The 14,320-nt window shown below is 38.1% G+C and overlaps 1 long non-coding RNA gene across 1 annotated transcript; it reads right to left on the bottom strand.

Annotated features, from left to right (window-relative positions):
* Window positions 1-78: 78 nt before the first annotated feature.
* Window positions 79-2,374, bottom strand: LOC113306901. Its single transcript, XR_003338886.1, has 3 exons — window positions 2,026-2,374; window positions 1,828-1,931; window positions 79-898 (listed from the first exon to the last, which is right to left on the bottom strand). It is a non-coding gene; the product is annotated as an uncharacterized LOC113306901 (long non-coding RNA).
* Window positions 2,375-14,320: the final 11,946 nt, after the last annotated feature.

Raw genomic sequence — 14,320 nt, 5'->3', positions numbered from 1 at the left:
GCGCGGGAATATATACTAAACTTTTCAAATGAAAAATTCCTCATTTCCAGCAAGGGTATTGTATTTAACTCTGTGGTATTGAAATTTTCAAGGGTAATACTGTCTTAAACTTGAAGACTTTTTTAAGCGTGGATTACCGGGCCGTATATTCTCCGATAGCTATGTATCCGATTAAGGCCCATTCTGAAACTACCCAATCTACCAATTGCACTTTAAGAGATAGTGGAAGCTACAAATGAAGAAGGATTATCTTTAAAGCTGCAAATTAGGCAGGACCAAGAATGAATCCAGTTCAGTTCACATCAACTTTGCTTACTGAATTCAAAAACAAATGTCCTACAGAAATCGAGTTTCATTCGACTACTATCGAATCTTGATTCAGGTTCAAGAGTGCCCAAATGAAGTTTTAGTCGATAACAATCAGAATTCGTAAACCCGAGTTAAGCAAGAACCTACCCTCAATTTTCTTTCGAATATTTCATCGTATCAAACAGCAAACACCAGCATTCCTTGATTGGCTTCTTCTGTAGTTGCTGGTCTTCAAAAGGAAGAATGTGCAATGTTTTTTCTCTTCCAAGGAGCATTTTCCTGTTGTTCAATCCAAGACATGAAAGCACTATCCAACAGACAACATGTTGACATAGAGGAGTTGATACATAAGAGGAATGTATATTTATGAATTGGATTATTGGTCCAAATGCAGCTCTGACGGCCATTGATGGTATCAATCCCCTCTTAATACCTTCTTCCAGAGGCAAACCCAAGGTAACTGAAGAACGAGATTCCAGATATTGGCCCGAAGACATCCCCATCAAGAGCTATTCTACTGGCAAAAAATCGTAATGAGTTTGGTGGGAATCTAAGTTGTGATCTTATCAGTCGATCTAGACCTTCATACCTACACAAACACATTAAGCACAAGTCATTTTTATTTCAAAATTTACAAGAGTATTTGTTCACAACAATTCAAGCAAAAAAAACAGTTTGTTTGTTCTCTAAGGTCTTGTCCTACTCCAACATCCAGAAATCTGCACCTCTTTCCAAAGACTGTTTTCTACCAGTTGACAAACCGCAGAAACTGCATGGATTTAGGAGGGTCTCCTCTTATGGCTTGCCCCAAGATAACACAAATGCATCATGTTTTTCATATTAAGCTGTGAGATATGTTCACAAGTAACTGAGGCAGCTAAGTGTTTTGTTCCTTGGTGGCAAGTCCTATAAGACTCCCACATCAAAGAAAACCCACACTTCTCTAGCTTGTGTAACCAGAGAAAATCAATGGATTTACCATTTAGGGGACTTTACAACTAGGCCCAAGCAAAAACAAACGCACACTATCGTTCATTCCGTAATGAGTATCAATTTAGAGCAATTCATAAACAACTCTAAGCTATGATCATCTCCATATGTAACCTTAGTTAGGAATATGCATAGAAACTCTGTGCTATAAGTATGTACTTGATGAATTAAGAGCAATTGGGGAAAAACAAGTAGGCGAGTAGGGCGAAAAACAAAAGCATTATGCCATTATCATTCTTTCCATAATGAGTAGTAGCTAAGAGCAACTTATAAACACCTCTAAGCTATATGTTCATCCCCATATGTAATCCTAGAGCTAATAATACGGTAATAGTGTGTATCAGATGAATTAAGAGCAATTGGGGGAAAACAAGAAGGCGAAATTGGCGAAAAACAAACGCGCTATCATGTTTCCGGTAATGGGTATCAATTAAGAGTAACTCATAAGCAGACATGACTTCATCCCCAGACTAGCAAGCTGAATAACACTCACTATGTGAAGAAATTGGGAAAGAACAAGATATATACCAGTAATGTCCAATAGGACCAACAAATCCAAAACCAACCCCACCACTAATAGCTGCTCTTTTCCATTGAACCTTAAATTGTTCATCTCATTTATCATCATCAACCTGTCCACAAAGTAACCAAAGCATCAAATTCAGAGACCAAAAGCGCAAAACCCCAATTAGCAATTGAAAATCACAGAATCAGTGAAATACTTACATGGGTTAGATGTGGTTACCATTGTATCTTTCTGGAGTAAGTGATTTTGTTGTGAGCAGCAATGTCTCCAATTCCCCCATAGAATACCAGAAGTGATTAATTTGGGTCTTAACCGAATGACCTGACAAACAATTCTGATACAAGTCTTCAACATCTGGTTTAATCAAACCGATATAACTTAGAGAATGGTAATTTTAGTCTACAGAAACCACTTCCATTTTTATTTTAAGGGTGTTTTAATGGAGAGATAGATAAGAGAAGGGGGAGAACGGAGAGTTGTAGAAGCTTACTGCTTCAGAAAAAAAAACTTAGGACAGGGGAAATGCAAAACCAAGGAAAAAGATTGGTTGTTGGGCGCCACAGTCGAGGGTCGAATTATTGAACATTGTCGCGGACTCTTCTGGGATGCCGGAATTCCAACTGAAAACGGTGGTGTTGTACTTTTGCATCCGTGGAAGAAGATTGAGACCCGGACTAGAGCTGGCAAACGGGCGGGACGGGGCTGGCTTGTGACCAACCCGCGGGTTACGGGTTAATACAAGCCTAAGTTTGCGGGTTGAAATTCTTCACGGGTGGTCATTTATCCAACCCGTGCCCGTCCCGGGTAAAGCTTGCGGGTTCACGGGTGCTCACGGGTTAACTGATTTTTGTTGAGTCAGCTCGCCAGAAATCGATTTCTGGGCTATTTCCTTCCACGTTCAGGCCATCTAAAGTTCCTTTCCTACAACCTAAGTAGTAACATTCATCCAATTCATTTGGTATATCAATTCAAAAACTCAAAATTGCAAAACTAAACTAATTTTGCATTTAAAGAAACACAGACACATTCAGGCCATCTAAAGATCCTTCCTGCAACCTAACATTCATCAAATTCGAACTCAATTCAATCAACGGATTCAACACCAATGAAATTTACTCATCTTCTCAAACGGGAAAAGGGAAAACACATATAATAGATTTTTACTGTACAGGGAATTGAAAATCATCGATTCCACAAAATCAAACAAGAAAATGCTAGAAATCTAGCTCCAGTTCACACTAAAAACAGACTACGTATTCTTGCTATAAGCCTCTAACCTTCATCAATCTCTTCAATTTTCATCTTCAACAGAGAACAACAACTTCTTGTTCTTAAATAACAGAAAATTTTCATAGTACTGACCACCACCTCTTACAAATTGTACATACAAATTGAATCACAACCCTAGTCTTCTTCTTCTATCATAAACTCAATTCTCTTCTCAATTTCATAAAACCACAAACTCAATTGAAGCCCTAATTTCTTCTGAATTTCTCAATTCCAGTTCTTCACTGAAATTAACCCTAACTATTAGTATGAATGTATGATAATCTTCTTCTTCATATTCTACTTTTAAAACCCACCCTTAATCACTCAGTTTCACTTCCAATCTCCAACTCAGAACCCACATCAGTAGCCGACTAGATCACTAGAACTCAACCCAAAAACAAAAAAAAAAAGAAAAGTGAAGAAGCAAATAGCCACATCAGTTACTTGAGCTCAGATCCATTATTGTTAAGCTTAGATTTACACATGCAAAGAAGAACAAATGAATAAAAGAAAGTAAAAAGAAGATGGAGGTGGTGCTGGATGCGCAGAGGAAGAGAGCAGAGTGGAGAAGAAAAAAGATAGGAAAGAAAGAAAACGAATTTTTTAGGGTTTTTTGAGTTTTATATCACAAACGAACGGACATGATTAAAGGTAGTAATCATACGGTTGAATTATTAGGGGAGGACTGGTTGACAGGTTTAACCCGCGGATTTACGGGCCGGGACGGGTTAACCCGTTTTCTCACAAGCCGCTAATTCTCCAACCCGCGCCCGCTTGTTTAGGTCCAACCCGGGACGGGCGCGGGTTTTTCACGGGCCGGACGGGTCAACCGGCGGGTTTTTGGCTGGTTTGCCAGCTCTAACCCGGACACACTATATGGCCTGTTTTTTTTTTTTTTTTTTAATCAAACGCCTTCAAAAAGGCTAATGGTCCCCCTCAATTGTTAGTGTGAGCCAAGCAGGAGGCACAGACCAATACATGGAGGATTTCTTACGTTTTTGCTCATTGAGCTAGCTCATGAGCAACAGAATTACAAATTTTAGGATTGAAAGCTAAAAATACAAGCAGATAGCTTAGTAGAATACAACTTAATGTCTTTAAATATGGCATCCGTACTACGATCACCATCAAAAAGTCCATAAGAGAATTGTTCCACCAGTTTCTTTGCGTCTCTTTCTATGATGATATGAGTCATCTTCTGTTCCACTGCTTTCTTTAGAACTCCCCAGATAGCTCTAGATTCCGCTTCTTCTGCAAACGAGACTTCAAACACCATAGCAGCACAGAAAGAGGCTTTACTTGTGAAATCTCTCATCACATAACCTGCACCATTATCTCCAGTAATTTCATCAAAGGCTCCATCTGTATTACATTTTATTCAACCAAATGATGGGGGCATCCATCTGTCACTTAGAACTACAGGGGTAGTAGTAATAACTACAGGGATAGTTTTCCTAGTGAGTAACATAACTCTAGCTCTTTCTAAAACAGAAGTATGATTTTCAGACAAATTTTGAAAAATCAGGTTGTTTCTACTAGTCCAAAAAGACCACAGGATGGCAACAAAGAGACCTTGAAAATCATCGGGCAATCTGGATTTTTTTTCCAGAAGCCAAAACATAAGCCAATGATGAAAATTTTTCTGAGAAAAGAAAGAAGTTTCTATGCAGAAACTGGATAAAAACCAGACCTTAGAAGCAAAAAGACACAAAACCAAAGCATGCATGATGTTTTCATGAGGATCCTTGCACCTTGCACATTCAACAGAGTGCATAGGCATTCTAATGTGAAGGACAGTTCTAGCAGGTAAAGCATTTTTAGCAGCTTTCCAAAGGAATAATTGAATTCTGTAAGGAATTCTAATTTTCCAAATATGCAACCAAAGATTTTTACAGGGAGAGGGTTTGATGCCTCTGGGTCCCAAGTAGGAATATTTTGAAGAAAATTTACCATTCTTCGAAAGATCCCAAGCCCTCCTATCAGGAGTGCAAAGCTGGCTTAAGGGAATAGTGACATCTTCTTAACAAAAGCATCATCAAAGTGGGTGTTAAGTCTGGACACATTCCAGGTTCTAGTATTCTCATCAATGAAATAGTCAACTTTGATACTAGGGTCAGGTGGGACAAGAGGGTTGGGGGTTGCAGAACCCAAAGATGGAATCCATTCATCACACCAAGGGTCAATAAATTTTCCATCTCCAACAATCCAGGAAACAAAAGGTTTAATCAACTCTTTTATAGCATGTAAGCACTTCCAGGTCCAAGAACACTTATCAGGACACTTAACATTCAGAAAATCAATTTTAGGAAAGTATCTAGCTTTTAAAATCTTAGCTAACATGCAATCAGGGTTTTCGATAATTTTCCAGACATTCTTGGCTAACATAGCTACATTGTTTTTTTCAGCCTTTCTAAATCCCAAACCACCTTCAGATTTAGGAGAGCAAAGAGTATCCCAACCTAAAAGATGAAGTTTCCTATCTTTTGGGTCCAGAGTATCTCCCCACCAAAATTTACAAAGGTGAGCATCCATCTGTCTACAAAGGTGTTTTGGGATTAAGAAAGCCCCCATCTGAAATAAAGGAATGACTTGACCAATGTGTTTGACCAAAGTAGTTCTAGCAGCCTGAGAAAGGAGCTTGTGTAGCCAGACAGTAATTCTGGCATCCACAGCTTGGAGAATACCCATATGGGTTTGGATTTTTGAATCCTGGAAAAAAGTTGGAGTCCAAAGATATTTCTCCCCTAAATCTCTGCTTTGAATATCCAGAATGTTAGCCAAAAGGGCCTTCTTATGTTCAGGAATTCTTCTACTGAATAAAATACCAGATTTATCAAAATTCATTTCATGCCCAGAAGCTAGGCAGTACTTTTGAAGGTAGTCTTTTATAGCAGTGAAATTTTCTATGGTAGCAGAAGTAAACAGAATAGAATCATCAGCAAAAAGGAGATGAGTCATCTCAGGGGCATTTTTACAAATTTCGATACCACTCAGGGTACCTTTCCTTCGAAGATTATCTATATAAGAGGAAAGAGCCTCAGAACAGATAATATAAAGGTATGGGAATAGAGGGTCCCCTTGCCTTAGACCTCTTTCAGGTTGGAAAAAACCAGTAGGACTACCATTTAAAAGAACATAATAATATACTGTAGAAACACATCGGTTTATGAGTTTAATCCAATTTTCTGCTAGACTCATTTTTCTCAAAACTTTTTCAAGGAAAGACCACTCTAATTTATCATGAGCTTTAGACATGTCAAGTTTAATGGAAACAGTACCCTCAACTTTGTCATTATGATTGACAGCATATATGGCTTCATTAACTAGAAGAATATTATCTGAAATACTCATCTTTGGTATGAAGGCACTTTGGTTTTGGGATATGATATTGTTCATAAAGGGTTTTAACCTGTTATCTAGAGTTTTAGATAGGATTTTGTAAATGAAGTTACAGAGTCTTATGGGTCTATACTGGCTAACCAACTCAGCTAAATGGACTTTAGGTATAAGAGGAATGTTGGTATGGTTAAACACTTTAGCAATAGCCCTGTTCTGAAGCAGGTTTGGGTCATATCAACAACAGCTTCTCCAAAAATATCCCAATTTTTTTTTGATAAAATAAGCCTGTAAAACCATCTGGTCCAGGGGCTTTTTTCCCTCCCATTTGAAAGATATCATTTTTAATTTCCTCAGCTGTAAGAGGTAGGTTTAAAATATCATTATCATCAGCAGAGAATTTAACAAGCAAATTATTCAAATTTCATCCTGAAAATGATGTGGTTGAGAAAAGTAAAGATTTTTGAAATACTCTATGAAAGAATTCCCAATACTATCTCCATCAGTTAGAATAGTATTAGAGGAATCCTTGATCCAACTGATAGCATTTCTTTTTTATCTTGGAGAGAGTGACTCTATGGAAATAAGGTGTGTTTCTGTCACCTCCCATAAGCCATACCTCTCTAGACTTGTCTTTCCAATAGAGTTCTTTCAGAATGTAAAGATACTCTAGTCTGGCTTTAAGTCTAGCAGTGGTACTAGTATCAGTAGGATCAGAAATATGTAAATATAACAACTCTTTACTAATGGTAGATATATCAGTTTGGATATTACTATAAGAAGATTTGTTCCAATCTCTAAGACCTTTTTTAGTACTAAGAAGCTTAGCTCTTAGTTTGTAGGTTGGAGATCCTATAACATTAACAGACCAAGAATTAGCTATAATGTTCCTGCAGGTGGGATCCTCAATCCACATAGCCATGAAATGGAAAGGTCTAGGCATACAAATATCCTCATATTTAAATCCTATATGCATGGGGCAATGATCAGAAGAATCCCTAGGAAGGTTATTAACACAAAATTTGGGACAAAGCTCTTCAGCAATTTGGTTTATAAAGCATCTGTGTAACCTTTCAAGAATTAAATCAGGACCTTGTTGCATATTGGACCAAGTGAATCTAGGGCCAGAAAAACCAGGATCATGCAAGTTAAAAGCAAAACAAAAGTTTTTTAAGATGTTCAAAATCAGAATCATTAACTTCAAGCCCCCATTTATATCTTCAGTTCCTAGAAGAGTGTTAAAATCTCCAATGAAGAAAACAGGATCATCTATGGGAGCATTAGGTTGCATCAGTGAAAGATGATTTAGACTCAGACACACATACTATAAGGCATGTTCCTATGCACATATCAAGCAGTTAATTTTGCCATTATAGAACCCATTATAGGTATGCTAAAGTGGAAAACATATCTGTCTAAGTGTCGGGGATAACAGTTAGGCATACACGACAGAGTTTCTACCGAGCGATAGAGTGTTGCTCGTTAGTCATTCCAGCGCCAGCAAAAGTCATGATATCGCTCGCTAGAAGCACAATCTCAAAGTCAAGGCAAAGGTAAAAAAAATCAAAGTCCGGGATGCAAATACAACATCACAGAAGATGAATGCATTTTTCGTAATTATATTTATTTTACCCAAGATTGTATCGATGGTGTACAAAAACATGGTAACACCATGTTGGATAACATATTTCGTAAATATGAAGAACAAACCATGAACATCAATAGTCTTGATGCAAAAGGGTTGTCATAACGCTTCATTGTAATCAACAGGGCAGTCGTCTCTTATGTTGCATTGATAATGCAAGCCAAGAGAGGCCATGAGAGTGGTCTTGTGGATTGTGATGTTGAAAGACAGGTTCATACAGAATGACAGCGAAAAAATGGCAAAAATTTCGATTTCGAAAGTTGTTATCATAGTTTGAAGGTGTTGAACAAATATAATCCAGAAGTGTTAGCAGCTAATCAACAAGTACCTGAAAAGTCATCATACAATTCTTCTCCGTTAACACCAAATTCTTCACAATTTTCATCAGGTCTATCAAATCTTCACCAGATACCTCAGGACCCCCAAATGTCAACTTAGTTCTCAATAATGATGATGTTAAGGCTTATTCCTATGCACATGCCAAAAAAAAGTTGTTTGGCATACCAGGTTGCATGGAAAACCAATTGTGCCACTATGGGAATACCATGAAGCGACCGAGTTTCTAGCGAGCGATATTGTCAATAATGCTCGATATTGACTCCAGCGCTTGCGTTATAATCAATATCGCCAAAGTTCGACTTTCTAACGTGTATAAATACCGCACCTTGGCCTCTATTCTCCAGACTTTACCTATTTTTCCTTTCTCAACTTTTCTCTGCTCCTATGTTCTCTTCGCAGAAATTATCTTTCGTTTTACTTCTTAAACAAATATGGCCAGTGAGAAAAGAAAAAGAAACAGAAAAATCAAAGGATCCACTAGTACCCCAGCCAGTGGATTAAGCTTTATTGTGGATAAATACTATGAGTTTGAAAATGTTAGACAAGTAGACGGTGACGGTGTGTTCTCTAATCACATATCTGACCATCCGGAGCAAGTTAATTCGGTACATCTAAGAGGTGGATGGTCTGAGTTTATGCGATTTTTCAGTTACTTCCCCTTATTGTTCAAGAGAGAGTCCGAAGATATCCTTGGCGACATTTATATCATATACAACCTAGAAACCACATGACTCAAGGAGTTCAAGTTATATTAGAATGATGGTGAAGACTACAAACACGTTCTTTTCAAAGACTTTGAATGCGGTAAGTCAGTTTTTTCTAGTAATTGAACTTTTAGATTATGTATTTTGTTTTATAAGATTCAACAAACTCTAATTATGAATAATTGTTGTTAATAGTAGTTACACCGATAGATTTGTACATGTTAACGGGAATTCCATGTGCTGGAAACTTACTTCCATTTAACAAAACTAAATTGGTTATCCGAAGATAAATAGAAACAAAGACTTCATTTTACTCAAATGAAGTATAGGGAAATAATTCATATAGACAAATAAAAGCGCATGGTTTAAAAGTGGTTGGGTTAAAAAGTTTTTTGAAACATTATGCTAAGAAAATGGATCACAACGGGTTAACAAATACTCAATATTTGTTCCCTAATCATTATGAGGAGCTTGAACGTCTGTTTGTATTGTGGACACTAGGCCAATATCTATTTCCAAATGTTATCTCAGTGGTGTTAATTGGTTTTCTCGAAGCATTAGAAGATTTAGAGCAAGCACCAATATATGATTGGGGGTCTCCAATTTTATCAGAGATTTACATATCCCTCAGTGATTGCTTAACGTGTGTCAAAGATAGTTTTAATGATTTTTGGGGAGTGTTGGAGGTAAGAACCAATATTTTTCACACTATTTGTTTGTAATTTTCACATAAAAAATTTAGTAACCAATAATGTTATTATTTTCAGTATTGGTGGTATACATATTTCCGTGTTTCGGAACCTTCTCTTAAGAATCACACCAATGTTTTTTCGGTCATACTGAAGTACGATTCCGATAATTGGCAACCAGAACAGATTGAATATGGTCAACATACTACTATTATTCATAAGATTCAGCAATTGTGTAAAAACAAGCCTTAACCTTGTCTCCCATCTGTATGAAGCAATCCTTGAGTTCGAAGAAGAACAGGCTCAGAGAATGGTACAGCTAAGCCTTACAAGGATCGTGTTATACGTCCCTATTTCTGAAAAGGGTGTTTGGTATTATGGTGAAAGGCAACTTCTTCAGTTGCAAAGAAGATCAGTGATAGCCGTCAATCCCTATCCAAGTTCAGAGGTTTCTGAAGACGACTACTTGAAATTAATAAGGAAAGGTCATCATTGGCAAGAAGCTGATGAATTGATCCAGAAACCAATTGACAAAAATGAGTACCTATTTTGGTTTAACACTATTTTAAATCCCAATATTGCTACGCAACTTCAAAGCTTGGGTCAGATGGATTTCCCAGCTTTAGGTAGGATACCACTTGCTGATGAATTTCTTCCTTCCCAACCTCCACCAGAGACGGGTGACACATTTGCATAGTCTTCTCAAAGTTCATCGTCAACTATGCCACCATTTTCTTGGTATGTACAGACTATATCCATCACATCTGGAGAGATTGTTACTTATCAAATTGCTTCCGGTGCACTTGGTCGGTCTTATCCATACTATGGGGTCAATGCTACATCGGAGCAGTATCAGACCCAGTTAAACGATCATGCTCTATCAGATGGATTTCAAAAATTCCACTTGGATGAGTTGCAAAAACTGAGGATAGCATGATGTTTGACATGAGTCAAGGATTCGGCGGTAATGATGGTTCAGGTAGTAGTAGAGGCATGAGTCCCAGTGTTAGAGGAATGAGTCCCAGTGGTAAAGGAATGACTCATTTTAGTCCAAGTGGTGGATGAGGCATGATTCCCAGTCGAAGTCAGCGAAGTCTTGGAAGCGAAAGAATTTTGAGACGTTGTTCTATGCAGGAGGTACCAGAAAGTTCTACTCCAAACCAAGTATTAGATACTCAAGTAGTTTGTGGTGGTTATGAAAACATTGGATTGGATACAACTCATGCACGTCTGTTTAGTCATTTGGCAACTGACATAATGACTCTAGGTGGTGGTGTGAACATGGAAGTAATTAGGAAATCGACTCTATATACCCCAATTGCCTCAAGCACATCAACATTTAAACCATTCCAGCAACTAATTCAGCAAACTCCTCAAGAATATCAACAACACGCATTTCAATATTTGTATTGTGTTCCCATGCGCCCCGTGACGGACCGGAAAATTATGCCTTTGGCACGTTGCTCCGCAGGCCGTAATCTCCCCCGGTGCGTCGTGATGAAGCTACGGTCCGGGCTTCAAAGATATGCAAATGCATGTTCATCTTCCCTTACAAGCATGCTCCATAATCATGATGCATCTAACTTAGTTTCCACACCGTTCCAACTCACCCTTGATCCGCAAAGGGTTTATTAAGAAAACAAGAACTTTCCTAAAACGGAAAAAACGCCCTTTGAAGCCCTAAACGATGGAATTTGGCTAAATTATGGTGACCATGTGGATCTTTAGATCGACATGTATTGATCTTCGGGCCGTTTCCAATCAAAATGAACTCATCTTGAGCTAAATTACGACACTCGGGTTTTTAGCCTCCAGATAGGCTATAACTTGCTCTTTGTAGCTTGATAGGAAGTATGAGCATTCACTTGCTGGCATGCAACTAAGCCTCATCAAGCTTGACCACAATCATCTCTTTCATCGAGATACCGAGCTTAGATGATATGAGGGGCCAATCTGCCGCAATCATCTCGCAATTAGATGATATGAGCTACAACGTGCTGGACCGGCAATGCTGCAACTCATTGCGGCTGCCTACGTACCCTTACCTACTCTAAAGGTATCAAGCACAGACCGTAGTTCATCCTTGAAGGGACAGGAACTTAAACCAACTCGATTGCAAGGTCGTAGCCTAGCAATAATGGTAATGGCCTGGTCCGTATAGGCCGTTCCGTCAAGATGCACAATGATTATGCATCATCGGGTCAGCGGCACGGAATAGTGATGCCTAAGCATAAAATGCCCTATTCGCAAGGATATGCATCTATAAATGAGGCTTACGCATCATTTATACTCTTTAGGCTAAGCTATGAAGCTTACTTGGTGCATGGTACGCAAGTGCACCTTCAACTCACCACCCCTCCCTATATATGTTAATTTGACATTTCTACAAGTATGGAAAGGGGAGGAGATTGACATGCCTGCTTCACTATTCATCGCAATGATTGCGCAACACTCTTTTGGCCAGCCCTCTCTGTCCTAATACACAATGATTGTGCACTACTCGTTCTGTCAGCCCTCTATGTCCTGATGCACAATGATTGCGCTTCATCGTAATGATTGCGTTACTTCGTAATGATTGTGTTAATTCACAACGATTGCTTTACTTCACAATGATTGTGTTCATTCGCAATGATGGCTTTACTTCGCAATGATTGTGTGCGCACTCGTTCGGCCAGCCCTCTATGGCCTGATGCACAATGATTGTGCGATATTAGTTATAGGCCAATAGTTTTCATAATGCGCAATGATTACGCTGCAAGCTCAAGGACACCTACCCAACTGGCCTAATGCATCATTTGATACGAGATTTGGCTCTTGGCCAAACACAATGCGCCATTTTGACACGGTATTGGCCTTAAGCCAATCTACCTCTTACCAAACAACAGAAGCTTTGGATAAAGATTCATCTCAGGCCATGGCGCATCTTTTAGCATGCGCCATGCCAAAAACACAGGGTGTTACACTCCCTGAACCCATTATCAAGGTTATGGTGATTATGATGAGACTCAAGCACCAAGTGAGTCTCAAACCGGCTCGCTAGATGATATGTTGAACACACTCTTGATCCAGAAAACGCAGGCAATTGGATCTTTGGTCAGGTAGGAAATGGCCAAGGAAATGAGTAGTTTATGGAAGCAATTTAGTTTAAATGTAATCTTTTTATTTTAATTAATGGAAACTATCTTTTAGATTTATATTCAAATATAAACTAGTATTACATTTCATTAAAAATTAAGCTTAACTGCATAACACAATACTTAAAAATTTGAATCCTTGCATATGAACATTGTAGAGTTCATAACATTCGTCGTGACTAAACCATCTTCCGTTGTCTTCGGTGAATTTGGTACGAGCTCTAATTTTTAGTTCTTTATTTGACAACCCAGGATTATCCCCTTTTATCAACCACATAATTTGCTGATACTTTCTAACATCATTATTGATGAAACAATAACGATTTTGAAGACACTCATTTGTTCTTCTTGAATTTACGTGACTTAACGTCATAAACCTTTGAAACACAGTGTCCCATAAGTTAAAAGTCTTTAAATTGAAATATCCATCGCTTGTAACTGTAACCTAACATCGAATTAGAGAAACATCTTCCCCTGGAGTGAAGTCCACTTCGGTTATGCCAGCACTAGGCATGTTAAAATGAATTTGAAGTTGGGTTGGTATGAGTTCAAGTTGGGTATTTATAGAGGGGAAAAATGGTAGCCGTTGGATTAGGATTTGATAAAAGATGATCAGACTGGAAAGCGACATCTAGAATGACCAACGAGCGATGGTTTGACCATCGAGAGATGGACACTCTATCGCTCGCTGGAAAGTCTGTCGTGTATGTCTATATGTTATAATAGAAATATAGGCATATGAGTTTGGCAGTTTGGCATACCCATAGTGGGTGCATATATGGAAAAATATGATGTTTTCCATATGCATAAAAAACTTCTAGGAAGAAACAGAGCAATACTTGCTAGAAAATTAGCTCAAGAAGTTGGAAACTCTGATGGATTTAACATGGCGGAGTTTATGGAACATCAAAAGATCGTCGAGAAGCAAAGAGAGGTTTACAGGAAATTTCAAAACAAGGAGACTAAAAAAAGTCGCCTTTCTCAAGAAAATTTGTGTATGACTATGACAAGCATAACAATCTTTAAGCTGACACTTCAATTATGAATATCCAACAAAAACATCTGTGGCAAATCGAATTTGACAGGATTCAAGCACATATTGAACAAAAAGCTGGATCTAATAACAACCAACCTGGTGGTGATGACTTCGATGATGAATTCGATGTAGTATAACCTCTATATAATTGATGCATTATTTAAATTTTAATTTAAAATGTTGTTGTTGCATTCTACTTAATATTAGTTTGAAATAAAATGTTGATTAATTTGAAATGTTGTTCAAACAAATTAACAGTTTAAACTAAAATACATAACTTAATAATTACTCCCACCCGCTCTTCCATACTCTGCCCAAAAGTACACTCTTAGACCTTCTCTTA

This window comes from Papaver somniferum, chromosome 8, assembly GCF_003573695.1.
Source record: "Papaver somniferum cultivar HN1 chromosome 8, ASM357369v1, whole genome shotgun sequence".
NCBI classification, from domain to species: domain Eukaryota; kingdom Viridiplantae; phylum Streptophyta; class Magnoliopsida; order Ranunculales; family Papaveraceae; genus Papaver; species Papaver somniferum.
Note: the sequence above shows the minus strand (reverse complement) of the source record. Positions and strands in the feature narration are given on the sequence as shown.